At 35.1% G+C, this 19,081-nt stretch overlaps 1 non-coding gene across 1 annotated transcript; it reads right to left on the reverse strand.

The window, feature by feature from the left end:
* Positions 1 to 15,888: 15,888 nt before the first annotated feature.
* On the reverse strand, positions 15,889 to 15,996 carry LOC148575968 (small nucleolar RNA R71). Its single transcript, XR_015902832.1, has one exon. It is a non-coding gene; the product is annotated as a small nucleolar RNA R71 (small nucleolar RNA).
* Positions 15,997 to 19,081: the final 3,085 nt, after the last annotated feature.

The following is a 19,081-nucleotide window of genomic DNA, read 5'->3' on the forward strand; positions in this document are numbered from 1 at the left end:
CCTTTCTCCTTTTTTATTTTACCTTCTTAGACCATCTTCATCTTTCACATGTCGCTGCTATCATTATTGTCTCCCTCTTTTACATGTCATTACCATCACTATCATCCTCTTTTCATCCTCTTCTTTTTTCACTCTTCCTTCATCCACCTTTTATCACCTCTCTCTCCTTTATATGCTGTTGTAGCCACTGTCGCATCTCATCCTTTACACATTGTCGCAGCCACTACTGTCATCCTTTCTTCTTCCTCTTCTCCCACTTTTCCTTCTTGCTTCTTTCATCTCCTTTCTTCCACCGTATTCTTTCTTCACAAATTGATGATGCCTGTAAAATCCGATAAATTAATAAATAATTAACTAATAAATTAATTAAGAGTCAAAGAAATAAGAAAATTAAATTATATAATTTGAAGAGGTAAAAATATTTAAAATATAAATTAAAACACTAATTTTAAATATTTTGACCCAAAATTAAGTAAACAGACTAAACCGGATGAATCAGGCTCAAGTGGGCCTAAGCCCACTCACACTAAACCTCATATAAGGCTGTAAATCAGCCTCCCTCTCTCATTTAATGCCATTCCATGCTGAAGGATGGGAGAAAGGAAGCAAAACCTAATTTCCAAATCAATTCAAAATTCAATTTCATATAACTTTCAATCCGGAGTTGCGATTGATGAGTCGTCTGCGGTCACGCGTTTGTCTCAGAATTCTCATCAAATTCATTTGAACAAAGTGGTAAGGATCTCTGATTTTTGTGTCTAGTTTTTCATTCCTTTCTGTTTTCATATTTTAGCGTGGGTATTAAGAGATTTTGATTATTTTGGTGGTTTAAGTGCGATCTAGCTTTGAATAATTGTTGGGTTTTATCCCAATCATCAATGGATGAGGTAAAGATTCTTTAAACCCTTATGATTTGTCACTTTTGTGATTCCTAGTATTAATTTCGGTTAATTGTATGAATTAGCTTGAGTTTATGTGAAATTGGGGTTAAATTGGTGAATTAGAGCGCTTGGAACTTAGCTTTGGTGGCCGAGACTTGATTTTTAGTTTGGAGGTCTGTAATATGGTAAAAGAGGAGTTTTGTGGTGTTTTAAGCTTGGAAAAATTGGCCAATGTATGGTTTTGGTTTCTTGTAGTTAATATATAATGTTGCTAGGCTAGTTGCCATAAGATAGGTTTGAATGTTTTGAATTGTTGATTTTGGTGGATTAAATGTGTATATGTGTGCATTTGATTTTGAGATTGGACATGTGTATGTGAATTTGATGGAATTATAAAATATGATGATAATATAAATTGAAGAGGATATGTGTTGGAATGATTGTGAAGTTATTAAATGTGTTTATATGTGATGTAGGATGAGTATGATGATGAGTTAAAAATAAAAATTTGATAATTTAGGTATTTATGTGATTGATAAGTAGGGAGTTAGTATTTGGTGATGTATGTAAATGTTTAGGATTGAATTTGGTTGTAGTTTGATTGGTTTTGAATTGAGAATTTTAGAAAACTAGAGGATTTGTAAGTTTTGGTAAAAGTTGATTTTTGACCAACTTCGGCGGGGCATAACTTGGCTTCCAGACCTCCAAATCTTGTGAAACTTATTTTGAATAAAAATTGGGTCCATGAAGTTTATGATGTTTGAAAAAGAACTAAAAATTATTTTTAACAAAAAAAGTTATGCGCATTTGAAGTTTGGTATAAAATACTGATTTCTGCAACTTAACAGCTTTTCTGAAAAACCTGAGGCATGCATACGCGGAAGGCTCCACACGACGCGAGTTTTGGAATCTGCCCAGCACTCTCACGTACGCGGTACTATTTTGCGTACGCGACTTTGTCAATTTTTAAGCCATGCGTACCCAAGGGGTGGCATGAGTACGCATGACCACCCTGTTTTGCAAAAGTGGTATTTTTGAGTTTCTAACCATTCCTCTAACTTTTCAAACCTCTGTAACCCCTATCTAAGATCCAATAGCTAGTCTTTAGGTTTTGAAATAAGAGTGAACATATTGAAGAAGTTGAATTGATATTGAGAGAGATTTGCGAAGTGAAGAATTGAATTAATGATGCATTGAAAATGCTGAATGAGGAATGATGATGATTGAATTTGATTGAGGATGATGAGGTTGGTTATGAGAATGATGGATGATGAGGATTGATGCTAATTACGATTTTTTGAATGAATTGGAATAAGATTGAGAATGGATTTGAAGATGAAATTGAATTTGATTGAGATACCCACCGGGTAAGATGCAGTGGTGTTGTCCGCTTGCTCCGGGTAAAGAGTTGAGACACTGAGTAAGATGCGGTGGCATTGTCCACTTCCTCTGGGTAAAGGTTCAAAATGGACGTGGGATCGTGGTTGTTTACCGCGCACGGATTGTGAAATTGTAATTTATGCACCTGACAAGGATCGTGATGGTGTACTGCTTGTCCAGGGTTGCAGTTGAGGTGGAAATTGTGGTTATTTACTGCCCACTGGTTTTTCAATTGAAAATCTTGTCAGGATCGTGGTGGTATATCGCTCACAATAGTGGGATCGTGGTGGTGTACCGCTTACCAGATGGGGATTGTGGTGGTTTACCGTCCACCGATTTTCAAGAGGACGATATCCGGGTTAGCTACCGGATGTGTCGGGTTCTGACAAAGTAACCGACACGTGAGCTCATGGCCAATAGGATAGGCATGTATCATATGCACTTGTATGTTTTGTTTGAGTATGCATTTGTTTTTACTTGCCTAATTGCTTAACTGTAATTAACTACTACTTGATCTAATTGTTGTATCTATTTTCCATATTTGTATTTTTTCTATTTGTCTTGTTCGTGTTTGTTTCTGAGTGATCCCTCAGTGGTGAAGGAGTGTTGAAAGTTGTTCCATCTGGCAATAGGGAGCTTTGTAGAGAACGGAATATGAATTGTTAGTCTAAAATCCTTAGATATAATCACCCTAATTTTGGTTTAATGCGAACTCTAGACTTTGATCTGAGCTATAGAAGTTTAGGATTGCCTCCGGCTTTCCAGAGTCTTATATCTTAACTATTTGGACATTGTTACCATACTGAGAACTCTCAGTTTTTATTCTATACATATTTTATTATTTCTCAGATGGAGGACGTGAGACACCTCGTTAAGCGTGTTAGAGACTCTATTGCAAGCGAAAGTCTACTTTTGGGAGCGGCATTGTGACCGAACAAGAAGAAACAGATCGCAATGGCTCATCCCAAAACCTTACTTGATATTGCGACATTCTTCTTCTTCATCATGTGTGCGCGTATTTTGTCCAATAATAATGATGATGGAATTAGTGATGAAGAAGCAGCTTAACTCTTGAAGTTTAGGAAAGTCCTGCACAATCTTTCCTCCAATTGGTTCGATAACAACACTACTATGTGTCAATAGACTGGCATAGTTTGTGCAGAAAAGATCCAACTCGGGTCAAGGGGGCTCAATGCAACACTCCCTTTAGGTCTCAACAAATATCTTGTCATACTCTTTTACCTTGTTCTTGGAAACAACTCTCTCAGTCTCAGTAGCCTTTTGTCCGAGTCTTTTTCAAAACTACCCAAGCTAAAGAGATTGTCTCAGCGACCAGAAGAATAATAATAAGTTGTCAGGTACGATTCAAGTTCTTTCATTCATGCCACGATTGTATAAAGTGAATTTTGAGGGGAACTCTTTCAAGGATTCTATCTCAAACTTATCCCATTGCACACACTTGCAATATCTATTGCTTGCAAATAATCGGTTAACAAGTGTAGTTTCACCTTTTTTGGGATTGCTCAATAAAATTTATCAAGCTTTATTGAAAAATAACTAGTTGCAAGGTTCTTTTCATTCATTTAATAAGACTTGAACTCCAAAGATAAATCTCACTACTAATGCATTCTGTTTAAACCATCATACTCCTTCTTGTTTTCGTTTTTGATGCTACTCTTTACACCGCTGACCACACTTTTCATAAACGAGTAATTATGGCTTAATGCTATTTCTATATTTGGCTCACAATGCTGCTTCAATTTCACTCCTACTTTGGGGTTTTTATCTTTACGAGTCTCCCTCCATTTAGGCATCCTTATAGTCTATATCTTTTTTACTCTCCCTCTTGTCTTCTTTCTCAATGCTATGTTAAGTAGCAAGTGTAAGGAGTGTAAGAATTAATCCCACATTGGAAAAAACAAGAAAGAATACAGAGTTTATACGATAAGAGACCCATTAACTTGACACCTTAAGGTTTTGAGTTGGATGTGGTATCTTCTCATCTTATGTTCTCTCACTTGGTTCTTTCCTGAAGTCTTTTCGATGATCGAGAGCTTTCCATGGTTGCCAAACAAGTGGTATCGAAACAAGTGGTGACCCAACAAGTAATATCAGAGAGTGATTTAAAGAGTATTCAATGTGAAGTATCAAATGGCACAACAAATGGTATCAGAGCAATTGGTATTAGAGTTGAGATTAATCGGTCTGATGGTTTGAAGAGTATTCGAGGTGGTTCCTCCCTGAAATTTTTTCGGTAGTCGAGAACTTTTTACGGTAGCCCAACAAGTGGTATCAGAGCAAGTGGTATTAGAGCCAATGGTTAATCCATTTGGTGGTTTAAGGATTCTAAATCAATTAAATTTAAGAGAAAAGGATAAATAGGTCCTTGACCTTTTGTCCTGCGGACATTTTCGTCCCTAATCATTGAAAAATACTTTTAAGTCCCTGACCTTCACAAAACTTGGACGGATCGGTCCCTTCGTCCAAATGCCTCCGTCAGGGACTGATCCGTCCAAATGCCTCCGTTAGGGACTGATCCGTCCAAGTTTTGTGAAGGTCAAGGACTTAAAAGTATTTTTCAATGGTCAGTGACGAAAATGTCCGTGGGGCAAAAGGTCAGGGATCTATTTGTCCTTTTCTCTAAATTTAATTCATATTATTATTCAATAGAATTATAAAGTAGTAATTAAGCACAATTATTATCTATATTAAAACGGTATATTTTTTCTTTGTATTTCTTTTTTGTTAAATAGTAATATTATTAAATCATATATAAATTATCAAAATAAATAAATATATTGTATAATAATTTTTATAACTTAAGTTTTAAATTTAATATTAATTTATATATTATCTAATATATCCCGAAGCAATATATATATATGTCACTTCTCTTCCGCTATTATATGTATTCTAAAATATTAAATGCATACCAAAAATTAGTCGGTGTATACTGGTATAAATTTTTATGTTTAACATAGTCTTAATCTTGTTTTACTTTTTGTTTTTATGTTTAAGTCCTTGACGGAGGCATTTGGACGAAGGGACTGATCCGTCCAAGTTTTGTGAAGGTCAAGGACTTAAAAGTATTTTTCAATGGTCAGTGACGAAAATGTCCGCGGGACAAAAGGTCAGGGATCTATTTGTCCTTTTCTCTAAATTTAATTCATATTATTATTCAATAGAATTATAAAGTAGTAATTAAGCACAATTATTATCTATATTAAAACGGTATATTTTTTCTTTGTATTTCTTTTTTGTTAAATAGTAATATTATTAAATCATATATAAATTATCAAAATAAATAAATATATTGTATAATAATTTTTATAACTTAAGTTTTAAATTTAATATTAATTTATATATTATCTAATATATCCCGAAGCAATATATATATATATATATATATATATATATATATATATATATATATATATATATATATATATATATATAAATGTCACTTCTCTTCCGCTATTATATGTATTCTAAAATATTAAATGCATACCAAAAATTAGTCGGTGTATACTGGTATAAATTTTTATGTTTAACATAGTCTTAATCTTGTTTTACTTTTTGTTTTTCGTAAGTTTAACATTGCTCAATGTAGAAATAATAATGAGCATACCTAGAATAAAAGTAGAAGAGAGCAAAGTTTTAGGTGAGTGAGACTGCGGGAGAAAAGCATTGCCAGTTTTAATTAAGAATGATGGAAAATTTTCGATAGGTTGTTATTGGACACATCCAAAATCTTGAGTTGTCGTAGACTTGTCAAGCTCTCTGGAGTGGAACCGTTTAACTTATTCCCACCAAGATAGAATCTATACAGATCCATTAAATTATCAAATGTAAAAGATATTATCCCGTCAAATTCATGTTTGTCAAATTTATGGTTCTGATGTTGCCCTTATTATCACAGGTGATAAAATTTCAAAGTTGATAGGGATTGTTTCTTCGCCATGATTGCACCAACAAAAATAGATATTAAAATATTTGATCAACTTAAAGTAGAGTGGTGACTCTATGATCACAAGGTCCAGGATGGTATAAACAGAATGCATTAGGAGTGAGATTTATCTTTGGTGTCTAAGTCTTATTAAATGAAGGAAGATGATTCTGCAACCAGATATTTTTCAATGAAACATGATAGATTTTTGCTAAGTAGTCCCATTAAAGGTGAAACTACACCTATTAACTAATTGCTTGCAAGCAATAAATATTGCAAGTGTGTGCAATTGGATAAGTTTGGGATAGAACCTTTGAAGGAGTTCCCCTCAAGATTTACTTTATATAATCGTGACATAGATGAAAGAACTTGAATCGTATCCGATAACTTATTATTATTCTTCTGGTTGCTGAGATCCAATTTTTAGCTTGGGTAGTTTTGAAAACGACTCGGGTAAAAGGCCACTGAGAGTGTTGTTTCCAAGATCAAGGAAAATGAGTGTGACAAGGGATTTATTGAGACCTAAAAGGAGTGTTCTGTTGAGCTTCGTGACTCGAGTTCAATCTTTTCTGCACAAACTATGCCAGTTTATTTGCACATAGTAGTGTTGTTGTCGAACCAATTGGAGAAAAGATATACAGGGCTTACCAAAACTTCAAGAGGTAATCAACTTCTTCATCACTAATCCCATCATCATATTATTAGACAAGACACATGCACACATGATGAAGAAGAAGAATGTTGCAATACCAAGTAGGATTTTAGAATGAGCCATTGCGATCTGTGCTTCTTGTTCGATCACAACGTCGCTTCAATTTTACTTTGGCGTCCTTATAGTCTTTATGATACTCCCTCTTGTTTCTTTTTTTGACCCTACTCTTTACACCACTGACCACACTTTTTATAAACGAGAAATTATGGCTTTCAATGTTATTTCTATATTGAGCAAATTTTTTGGCTCACAATGCTGCTTCAATTTTACTCTCTACTTTGGAGTTTTTATCTTTATGACTCCCTTTATTTGGAGTTCTTATAGCTTGTATCTTTTTTACTCTCCCTCTTATTTTCTTTCTCAATACTATATTAAGTAGCAAGTGTGAGGAGTGTAAGAATTAGTCCCACCTTGAAGAATACAAGAAAGAATGGTAAGTTTATACGATGAGAGACCCATTAACTTGACACCTTAAGGTTTTTTGAGTTGGATGTGGTGTTTTATCATGTTATGTTCTCTTATATTATTCCTCTCCAAAGTCTTCCTGGTGATCGGGAGCCTTCCATGGTGGCCAAACAAGTGGTATCAGAGCAAGTGGTGGCCCAACAAGTAGTAACAGAGAGTGATTTAAAGAATATTCAAGGTGAAGCATCGAAAGTAGACCAACTAGTGGTATCAGAGCAATTGGTATCAGAGTCGAGATTAATCAGTCTGATGGTTTGAGGAGTATTCAAGGTGGTTCCTCCCTAAAATCTCCCCAGTAGTCGAGAGCTTTCTACGGTAGCCTAACAAATGGTCGGTCTGGTAGTTTAAAGATTCTAAATCAATTAAATTTAGTTCATATTATTATTCAATACAATTACAAAGTAACAATTAAGCACAATTATTATCTATATTAAAATGATATATTTTTCTTTGTATTTCTTTTTTGTTGAATAGTAATATTATTAAATCATATATAAATTGCCAAAATAAATAAATATATTGTACAATAGTTTTTACAAATTAAGTTTTAAATTTAATATTAATTTACATATTATCTAATATATCTCGAAGCAATATGTATAACATTTTAAATTTATACTATATAATATAATTAATTTAGCTCTCGATGTCTAAGTCTTAACATATATATATATATATATATATATATATATATATATATATATATATATATATATATATATATATATATCAAAAGGCGTCACTTCTCTTCCACCATTATATGCATTCTAAAATATTAAATGCATACCAAAAATTAATCAATGTATATTAGTATAAATTTTTAAGTTTAACATAGTCATAATTTTGTTTTACTTTTTGTTTTCCGTAAGTTTAACATTGCTCAATGTAGAGATAATAATTAGCGTACCGAAAATGAAAGTAGAAGAGAGAATCAATGTATATTAGTATAAATTTTTAAGTTTAACATAGTCATAATTTTGTTTTACTTTTTGTTTTCCGTAAGTTTAACATTGCTCAATGTAGAGATAATAATTAGCGTACCTAAAATGAAAGTAGAAGAGAGCGAAATTTTGGGTGGGTGAGACTTCTAGAGAAAAGCATTACCTGTGGTAATGACAATGGTTTTAGTTGATAATGATTGAAGATTTTTCGATAGGTTGTTATTGGACACATCCAGAATCTTGTGTTGTCGTAGACTTGTCAAGCTCTTTGATATGGAACCATTCAATTTATTTCCACCAAGATACAATTCATATAAACCCATTAAACTCTCAAATGAAGAAAATATTGTCCCTGTCAAATTCATGTTTGTCAAATTCACGGTTCTGATTTTGTCCTTGTCATCACTGGTGATGAAATTCCAAGCTTGACAGGGATTATTTCTTCACCATGATTGCGCCAACAAAAATATATAATGAAATGCCTGAACAACTTGAAGCAAAGTGGTTTCTTTGTAATCACAAGGTCAAGGATAGTCTAAACAGAATGCATTAGTAGTGAGATTTACCTTTGGAGTCTGAGTCTTATTAGATGAAGGAAGAAGACCATGCAACTAGATATTTTTCGATAAAACTTAACAGATTTTACTAAGCAGTCCCAGAAAAGGTAGAACTACACCTGTTAACCAATTATTTGTAAGCAATAGATATTGCAAGTGTGTGCAATTGGATAAGTTTGGGATAGAACCCTTGAAGGAGTTCCCCTTAAGATTCACTTTATACAATCGTAACATGGATGAAAGTACTTAAATTGTACCCAACAACCTATTATTATTCTTCTGGTTGCTGAGATCCAATCTATTTAGCTTGGGTAATTTTGAAAATGACCTGGACAAAGGGCTACTGAGATTGTTGTTTCCAAGATCAAGTAAAATGAGTGTGACAAGAAATTTGTTGAAACCTAAAGTGAGTGTTCCATTGAGCTCCTTGACCCGACTTTGATCTTTTCTGCACAAATTATGCTATTGCTAGTCCATTAGCACATAGTAGTGTTGTTATCGAACCAATTGGAGAAAAGATTGTGCAGGATTTTCCTAAACTTCAAGAGGTAAGCAATTTCTTCATCACTAATCCCATCATCATTATTATTGGAAAAGACACACGCACACATGAGGATGAAGAAGAAGAATGTTGCGATACCGAATAGGATTTTTGGGATGAGCCATTGCGATCTGTGCTTCTTATTCGGTCACAATGTCGCTTCAATTCTACTTTGACGTCCTTATAGTCTTTACGATACTCCTTCTTATTTTTTTACGCTATTCCTTACATCATTGACCACAATTTTCATAAACAAGAAATCATGGCTTTCAATGTTATTCCTATATTGAGAAAATTTTTTGACTCACAATGCTGTTTCAATTTCACTCTCTACTTTGGAATTTTTATCTTTACGACTCTCCCTCCATTTTGGTGTTCTTGTAGCCTGTATCTTTTTTACTCTTCTTCTTGTTTTCTTTTTCAATACTATGTTAAGTAGTAAGATTGATGAGTGTAAAAATTAGTCTCACATTGAAAAAAAGAGAAAGAATGGGGAGTTTATACGATGAGAGACCTATTAACTTCACACCTTACGGTTTTGAGTTGGATGTGGAATCTTTTCATCTTATGTTCTCTCATTTGGTTCCTCTCCGAAGTCTCCCTAGTGATCGAGAGCTTCCCACGGTGCCTAAACAACTGGTATCAAAGCAAGTAGTGGCCCAACAAGTAGTATCAGAGAATGATTTAAAGAGTATTCAAGGTGAAGCATCGAAAGTGACCCAACAAGTGGTATCAGAACAATTGGTATCAAATTCGAGATTAATCGTTCTGATTGTTGATGCGTGAGCATCTTTTCTATCTTTTCCTAGTGAATTTGCATTTAATTTGTTGAGTTTAATCAAGAATTAATCATCTTTTAGCCACTATGGATGCAACTTTGAGTTGTGTGCAATGCTGTTTATTTTAGGTTGTATTCGGCTGGATTTGATGGAGTTTCCATAGAAAAAGAGAAGAAGGCGAATGATGCTGTCAATCCTAATCTCTCTGCACTGAAACCTAAATAACTCCAGCTACAGATGTCTAATGGACGTGATTTCAGTGATGTTAGAAAGCTAACTTTCAGAGCTTTCCAATGATGTATAATAGTCCATACTTCTGCTCCACCAAGTCAGCAAGGGTGGCGCCTAACTTGAGATTTCTCAAGTTAGGCGCCAAGATCACTTATACTCATTCATCCAAGGCTGCCAAGGCTGCGCCTAACTTGAGATTTTTCAAGTTAGGCGCAAGGCACACCAACAACACGCAAGTAATGCTCCTTCACTCAAGTTAGGCACACGATCCATTCAAGTTAGTTGCCATACATCAACAAACATGCACAAGGAGTAGGCCACACTTCAAGTTAGGCGCATGATCCCCTCAAGTAAGGTGCCAATGTTCAAGCTCCACACCAAGACACGCTGCCCACCTCAAGTAAGGCGCAGCTCCAAGCCAAGTTAGGCACAAGCCCTCCTTCAATCAAGTGGTCCCACGCCAATGCACAACCCATGCGAGATATTTCATTTATTCTGATTAAAACTTTAATTTTTATTTTAAAATAGGAAAAGATATTATTTAGTTTTTAGGAAATATATTTTACATTAATTAGGATTAGATATAAAAGGGAAAAGTATCAGCCCTTTGGTCTCTTTTCTTCTCTCCTACCTCATTCCGCAATTTACAGTTTTTCTGAATCCTAGTTTTCTCTCCGAACCATGAGCAACTAAACCTCCACTATTAACGTTAGGAACTCTGTCTATTGTATGGATTGATACTATTATTTTTCTATTTTAATTTATGTACTGATTTATAATTCAAGAATTGTTTTCGTTCTTTACTTATGAATTTGGGTGGAATGGAAGTATGATCCTTGTTCTAATTGCGTTCTTGTATAACTTAGAAAAGCTATTTACTTGAACAATAGCTTGAAAACAATTTCTCCTAAACTTCTAATTATCTGGACTTAACGGGATACGTGACATATAATCCTCTTATATTTGGGTAATTAGGATTTTTGTAGCATATAAACTAGAATTGAACTTCACCCTCTAATTGAAATTAAGTGACTAAGGAATTGGCGGTTGATGAATTTTAGAGGAGACTAAAAAGGTCTAAGGAATTAGGGTTTAGTCACTTATAGTTTGCCATGAATTGAATCTTGCATGATTAAAATAGTTAGTAAAAAAAGTCAATCCGAAAAATAGATATCTCTGAAGCCTTAACTGTTTCTCCATATATTATTCACTACTTATTTACTGCTTACTTTTCTGATTCTCTGATTTACTATTTAATGCAATTGAACTTTCTAAACATCATTTTCTGTTCGCCTAATGATGAGCGGATAATTTATACGCTTTTTGGCATTGTTTTTAGTATGTTTTTAGTAGGATCTAGTTACTTTTAGGGATGTTTTTATTAGTTTTTATGTTAAATTCACATTTCTGGACTTTACTATGAGTTTGTGTGTTTTTCTGTGATTTCAGGTATTTTCTGGCTGAAATTGAGGGACTTGAGCAAAAATCAGATTCAGAGGTTGAAGAAGGACTGCTGATGCTGTTGGATTCTGACCTCCCTGCACTCAAAGTGGATTTTCTGGAGCTATAGAACTCAAAATGGCGCGCTTCCAATTGTGTTGGAAAGTAGACATCCAGGGCTTTCCATCAATATATAATAGTCCATACTTTGGCTGAGTTTAGATGACGTAAAAGGGCATTGAACACTAGTTCTACGCTGCAGTCTGGAGTTAAACGCCAGAAACACGTCACGAACTAGAGTTGAACGCCAGAAACACGTTACAAACTGGCGTTCAACTCCAAGAATGACCTCTCCACGTGTAAACTTCAAGCTCAACCCAAGCACACACCAAGTGGGCCCCGGAAGTGGATTTATGCATCAATTACTTACTTCTGTAAACCCTAGTATAAATAGGACTTTTTACTATTGTATTAGACATCTTCGGATCATCTTTTGATCATTTTTTAGATCTCTAGACCTCCATGGGAGGCTCCACTCAGCCATTCTTACCCTATATTCACTTATGTATTTTTCAACGGTAGAGTTTCTGCACTCCATAGATTAAGGTGTGGAGCTCTGCTGTTCCTCATGATTTAATGCAAAGTACTACTGTTTTATATTCAATTCAACTTATTCCGCTTCTAAGATATTCATTCGCACTTCAACATGAATGTGATGAACGTGACAATCATCATCATTCCCTATGAACGCGTGCCTGACAACCACTTCCGGTCTACCTTCGATTGAATGGATATCTCTTGGATATCTAATACAGGGGACCAAGTCCGAGTTATTAAGTGTCTTCGTGGTATAAGTTAGAACCCATGGATGGCCATTCCTGAGATCCGGAAAGTCTAAACCTTGTTTGTGGTATTCCGAGTAGGATCTGGGAAGGGATGGCTGTGACGAACTTCAAACTCGCGAATGCTGGGCGTAGTGACAGACACAATAGGATAGTAAATCCTATTCCAGTATGATCGAGAACCTCCAGATGATTAGCCATGCAGTGACAGCGCATTGGACTATTTTCACAAGAGAGGATGGGATGTAGCCATTGACAACGGTGATGCCCTTACATAAAGCTTGCCATGGAAAGCAGTAGGACTGATTGGATGAAGACAGCAGGAAAGCAGAAGTTCAAAAGAACGAAGGCATCTCTATACGCTTATCTGAAATTCTCACCAATGAATTACATAAGTATTTCTATCTTTATTTTCTATTTATTTATTATTTATTTTCGAAAACTCCATAATCAATTATTATCCGCCTGACTGAGATTTACAAGATGACCATAGCTTGCTTCATACCAACAATCTCCGTGGGATCGACCCTTACTCACGTAAGGTTTATTACTTGGACGACCCAGTGAACTTGCTGGTTAGTTGTGCGAAGTTGTGAAGTTATGTTTGGACCATGGTATGGTGCACCAGTTTTTGGTGCCATTACCAGGGAGAGAACAAACAACAAATTTTACAACCTGAGTAACAATTTCGCATACCAAGTTTTTGGCGCCGTTGCCGGGGATTGTTCGAGTTTGGACAACTGACGGTTCATCGTGTTGCTCAGATTGGGTAATTTTCTTCTTATTTTATTTTCAAAAAGTTTTCAAAAATTTTTCAAAAATATTTTCTTCTTTTTCGTTTTTCCCAATTAATATTCGAAAAAAAATAATAAATAATATTTTCAAAAAAAATAAAATATTTTTTTCTTCAGAATTTTTAAGAATGAATTCTAGCGTTTCATGAAAAATGTTGGAGCCTGGCTAGCTGCAAAGCCATGTCTAAATTCTTTTAGACTGAGGCTCCCAAACCATCATCACAAGAGCAAGCTAGTTGTTCCTAATCCATCTGCTGTTGTATGACTGATGTGTATTCTAAAGCTTGGCTGGCTAGTAAGCCATGTCTAACCCTTAGATTGGAGCTTTAGGCTAACATTGAAAGATTCCTGGGATTCATATTAAAAATTTTGAAATCCTTATTTTCTTTTTTCATTAATTTTCAAAAAATCAAAAAAAATCATAAAATCATAAAAATAAAAAATATTTTGTGTTTCTTGTTTGAGTCTTGAGTCAATTTCAAGTTTGGTGTCAATTGCATTTTTCTAAAAATTCTTTGCATTTTTCGAAAATTCATGCATTCATAGTGTTCTTCATGATCTTCAAGTTGTTCTTGGCCAGTCTTCTTGTTTGATCTTCATATTTTCTTGTTTTGTGTCTTTTCTTGTTTTTCATATGCATTCTTGCATTTATAGCGTCTATACATGAAAAATTTCTAAGTTTGGTGTCTTGCATATTTTTCTTTTCTTGAAAATTTTTCAAAAATAAGTCTTGATGTTCATCTTGACATTCAAAGTGTTCTTGGTGTTCATCTTGACATTCATAGAGTTCTTGCATGCATTCATTGTTTTAATCTAAAAATTCTCATGCATTGAGTCTTTTTCATGTTTTTCTCTTTCTTCATTAAAAATTCAAAAATCAAAAAAATATCTTTCCCTTTTTCACTCATAAATTTTCAAAAATTTGAGTTGACTTTTTCAAAACTTTTTAAAATTTAGTTATTTCTTATGAGTCAAATCAAATTTTCAATTTAAAAATCTTATCTTTTTCAAAATCTTTTTCAAAAATCATATCTTTTTCATTTTTCTTATTTATTTTCAAAAATTTTAAAAATATTTTTTTTAAAAAAATCTTTTTCTTAATTTTACATCATATTTTCGAAAATATCATCAACAATTAATGTTTTGATTCAAAAATTTTAAGTTTGTTACTTACTTGTTAAGAAAGATTCAAACTTTAAGTTCTAGAATCATATCTTGTGATTTCTTGTGAATCAAGTCATTAATTGTGATTTTAAAAAAATCAAATCTTTTTCAAAACTAATTTCAATCATATCTTTTCAAAAATATCTTTTTATCTTATCTTTTTCAAAATCATATCTTTTTAATCATACCTTTTCATATCATATCTTTTTCAAATATCTTTTCTAACTTCTTATCTTCTTAACTTTTAAAAATTGATTTTCAAAATTTGTTTCAACTAACTAACTAACTTTTTGTTTGTTTCTTATCTCTTTCAAAACTACCTAACTAACTATCCCTCTCTAATTTTTGAAAATACCTCTCTCTTTTTCAAAAAATTCTTTTTAATTAATTAATTGTTTAAATTTTAATTTTAATTTCAATCCTCCTTTAATTTTCGAAAATCATTAACTATTTTTCAAAATTTATTTTCGAAATTTCCTCTCCCTCATCTCCTTCTAATTATTTATTCATTTACTAACACTTCTCTTCATCTCAAATCATTGCTCTTATCCTCACCCTTGTGTTTGGATTATCCATTCTTCTTCACTCTTATTCCCTTTCTTCTTCTACTAACAACAAGGGAACCTCTATACTCTGGTAAAAAGGATCCCTATTATTATTTTCTGTTCCCTTCTTTTTCATATGAGCAGGAGCAAGGACAAGAACATTCTTGTTGAAGCAGATCCAGAACCTGAAAGGGCTCTGAAAAGGAAACTAAGAGAAGCTAAAATACAATAATCTAGAGACAACCTTACAGGAATTTTTGAACAGGAAGAGGAGATGGCAGCCGAAAATAATAATAATGCAAGGAGGATGCTTGGTGACTTTACTGCACCTAATTCCAATTTACATGGAAGAAGCATCTCAATTCCTACCATTGGAGCAAACAATTTTGAGCTTAAACCTCAATTAGTTTCTCTGATGCAACAGAACTGCAAGTTCCATGGACTTCCATCTGAAGATCCTTTTCAGTTCTTAACTGAATTTTTGCAGATCTGTGATACTGTTAAAACTAATGGAGTAGATCCTGAAGTCTACAGGCTCATGCTTTTCCCGTTTGCTGTAAGAGACAGAGCTAGAATATGGTTGGACTCTCAACATAAGGATAGCTTGAACTCTTGGGATAAGCTGGTCAAGGCTTTCTTAGCCAAGTTCTTTCCTCCTCAAAAGCTGAGTAAGCTTAGAGTGGATGTTCAAACCTTCAGACAGAAGGAAGGTGAATCCCTCTATGAAGCTTGGGAGAGATACAAGAAACTGACCAAAAAGTGTCCTTCTGACATGCTTTCAGAATGGACCATCCTGGATATATTCTATGATGGTCTGTCTGAATTAGCTAAGATGTCATTAGATACTTCTGCAGGTGGATCCATTCACCTAAAGAAAACGCCTGCAGAAGCTCAAGAACTTATTGACATGGTTGCTAACAACCAGTTTATGTACACTTCTGAGAGGAATCCTGTAAGTAATGGGACGCCTCAGAAGAAGGGAGTTCTTGAAATTGATACTCTGAATGCCATATTGGCTCAGAATAAAATATTAACTCAGCAAGTCAATATGATTTCTCAGAGTCTGAATGGAATGCAAGCTGCATCCAACAGTACTCAAGAGGCTTATGATCCTGAAAACCCTGCAATAGCAGAGGTGAATTATATGGGTGAACCCTATGGAAACACCTATAACCCCTCATGGAGAAATCACCCAAATCTCTCATGGAAGGATCAACAAAAGCCTCAACAAGGCTTTAATAATGGTGGAAGAAATAGGTTTAGCAATAGCAAGCCTTTTCCATCATCCACTCGGCAACAGATAGAGAACTCTGAACAAAATACCTCTAATTTAGCAAACTTAGTCTCTGATCTATCTAAGGCCACTCTAAGTTTCATGAATGAAACAAGGTCCTCCATTAGAAATTTGGAGGCACAAGTGGGCCAGCTGAGTAAAAAGATCACTGAAACCCCTCTTAGCACTCTCCCAAGCAATACAGAAGAAAATCCAAAAGGAGAGTGCAAGGCCATTGAATTGACAATCATGGCCGAACCCACAAGAGAGGAGGAGGACGTGAATCCCAGTGAGGAAGACCTCCTGGGACGTCCAGTGATCCATAAGGAGTTCCCCTCTGAGGAACCAAAGGAATCTGAGACTCATCTAGAGACCATCGAGATTCCATTGAACCTCTTTATGCCATTCATGAGCTCTGATGAGTATTCTTCTTCTAAAGAGAATGAGGATGTTACTGAAGAGCAAGCTATCAAGTTCCTTGGTGCAATCATGAAGCTGAATGCTAATTTATTTGGTAATGAAACTTGGGGAGATGAACCTCCCCTGTTCACCAATGAACTAAATGCATTGGAACAACTGAGATTGCCTCAGAAGAAACAGGATCCTGGAAAGTTCCTAATACCTTGTACCATAGGCACCATGACCTTTGAGAAGGCTCTATATGACCTGGGGTCAGGAATAAACCTCATGCCACTCTCTATAATGGAGAAACTGGGAATCTTTGAGGTACAAGCTGCTAGAATCTCATTAGAGATGGCAGACAATTCTAGAAAACAGGCTTATGGACAAGTAGAGGACATGTTGGTAACGTTTGAAGGCCTTTACATCCCTGCTGATTTCATAATCCTAGATACTAGGAAGGATGAGGATGAATCCATCATCCTTGGAAGACCCTTCCTAACCACAGCAAGACCTGTGATTGATGTAGACAGAGGAGAATTGATCCTTCAACTGAATGAGGACAACCTTGTGTTTAAAACTCAAGAATCTCCTTCTGTAACAATGGAGAGGAAGCACAGTAAGCTTCTCTCAGAACAGAGTCAACCAGAGCCCCCACAGTCAAACTCTAAGTTTGGTGTTGGGAGGCCACAACCAAATTCTAAGTTTGGTGTTGAACTCCCATATCCAAACTCTAAGTTTGGTGTTGGGGAGTCTCAACAATGCTCTGAACATCTGTGAGGCTCCATGAGAGCCCACTGTCAAGCTATTGACATTAAAGAAGCGCTTGTTGGGAGGCAACCCAATTTTTATTTATCTAATTTTATTTTTATTTTTATTGTTCTTTCATGTTTTATTAGGTTCATGATCATGTGGAGTCATAAAATAATTAGAAAAATCAAAAATAGAATAAAAAACAGCAGAAGAAAAATCACACCTTAGAGGAAGGACTTACTGGCGTTTAAACGCCAGTAAGGAGCATCTGGCTGGCGTTCAATGCCAGAACAGAGCATGGATCTGGCGTTGAACGCCCAAAACAAGCAGCATCCTGGCGTTCAGACGCCAGAAATGCACACTGAGGAAAGCTGGCGCTGAACGCAAGAAACATGCTGCATCTGGGCGCTGAACGCCCAGAACAAGCATCACTTCGGCGTCTAAACGCCAGAAATGAATGCAAAGGCATTTTACATGCCTAATTGGTGTAGGGATGTAAATCCTTAACACCTCAGGATCTGTAGACCCCACAGGATCCACACATACCTCCACTCACCTTCCCTCCTCATAATCCTATATCACCCTCTCTCTCTCTCTCCATTCACACTCATCCCTTCTGTTTTCCATTCACCATCACATCCATACACCCCACCTACCTTCAAAATTCAAAATCTCTTTCCCACCCAAGCCCACCCATATAGCCGAATACACACATCCCTCAATCTCCTCCATATCTTCTTCTTCTACTACTATTCTTTCTTCTTTTGCTCGAGGGCAAGCAACATTCTAAGTTTGGTGTGGTAAAAGCATAGCTTTTTTTGTTTTTCTATAACCATTGATGGCACCTAAGGCCAGAGAAACCTCTAGAAAGAGGAAATAGAAGACAAAAACTTCCACCTCCAAGTCATAGGAGATGGAGAGATTCATCTCAAAGGTCTATAGCTCAGTGGTAGAACATTTGATTGCAAATCAAGAGATCCCTGAGATACCTCAGGGGATATATTTTCCTCCACACAATTATTGGGAGCAACTAAGGGTGGAACATCAAGAGCACTCCATCATCCTTCATGAAATTAGAGAAGATCAAAAAGCAATGAGGGAGGAGCAACAAAGACAAGGAAGAGACATAGAAGAGCTCAAGGACATCATTGGTTCCTCAAAAAGGAAACGCCACCATCACTAAGGTGGACTCATTCCTTGTTCTTAAATTTTCTGTTTTTCGTTTTCTTATGTTAAATGTTTATCTATGTTTGTGTCTTTATTACATGATCATTAGTGTCTAAGTGTCTATGCCTTAAAGTAGTGAATATGAATCCATCACCTCTCTTAAATGAAAAATATTTTTAATTCAAAAGAACAAGAAGTACATGAGTTTCGAATTTATCTTTGAACTTAGTTTAATTATATTGATGTGGTGACAATACTTTTTGTTTTCTGA

Source organism: Arachis ipaensis, chromosome B1 (assembly GCF_059453495.1).
Source record: "Arachis ipaensis isolate K30076 ecotype BB chromosome B1, ASM5945349v1, whole genome shotgun sequence".
Lineage (NCBI taxonomy): Eukaryota > Viridiplantae > Streptophyta > Magnoliopsida > Fabales > Fabaceae > Arachis > Arachis ipaensis.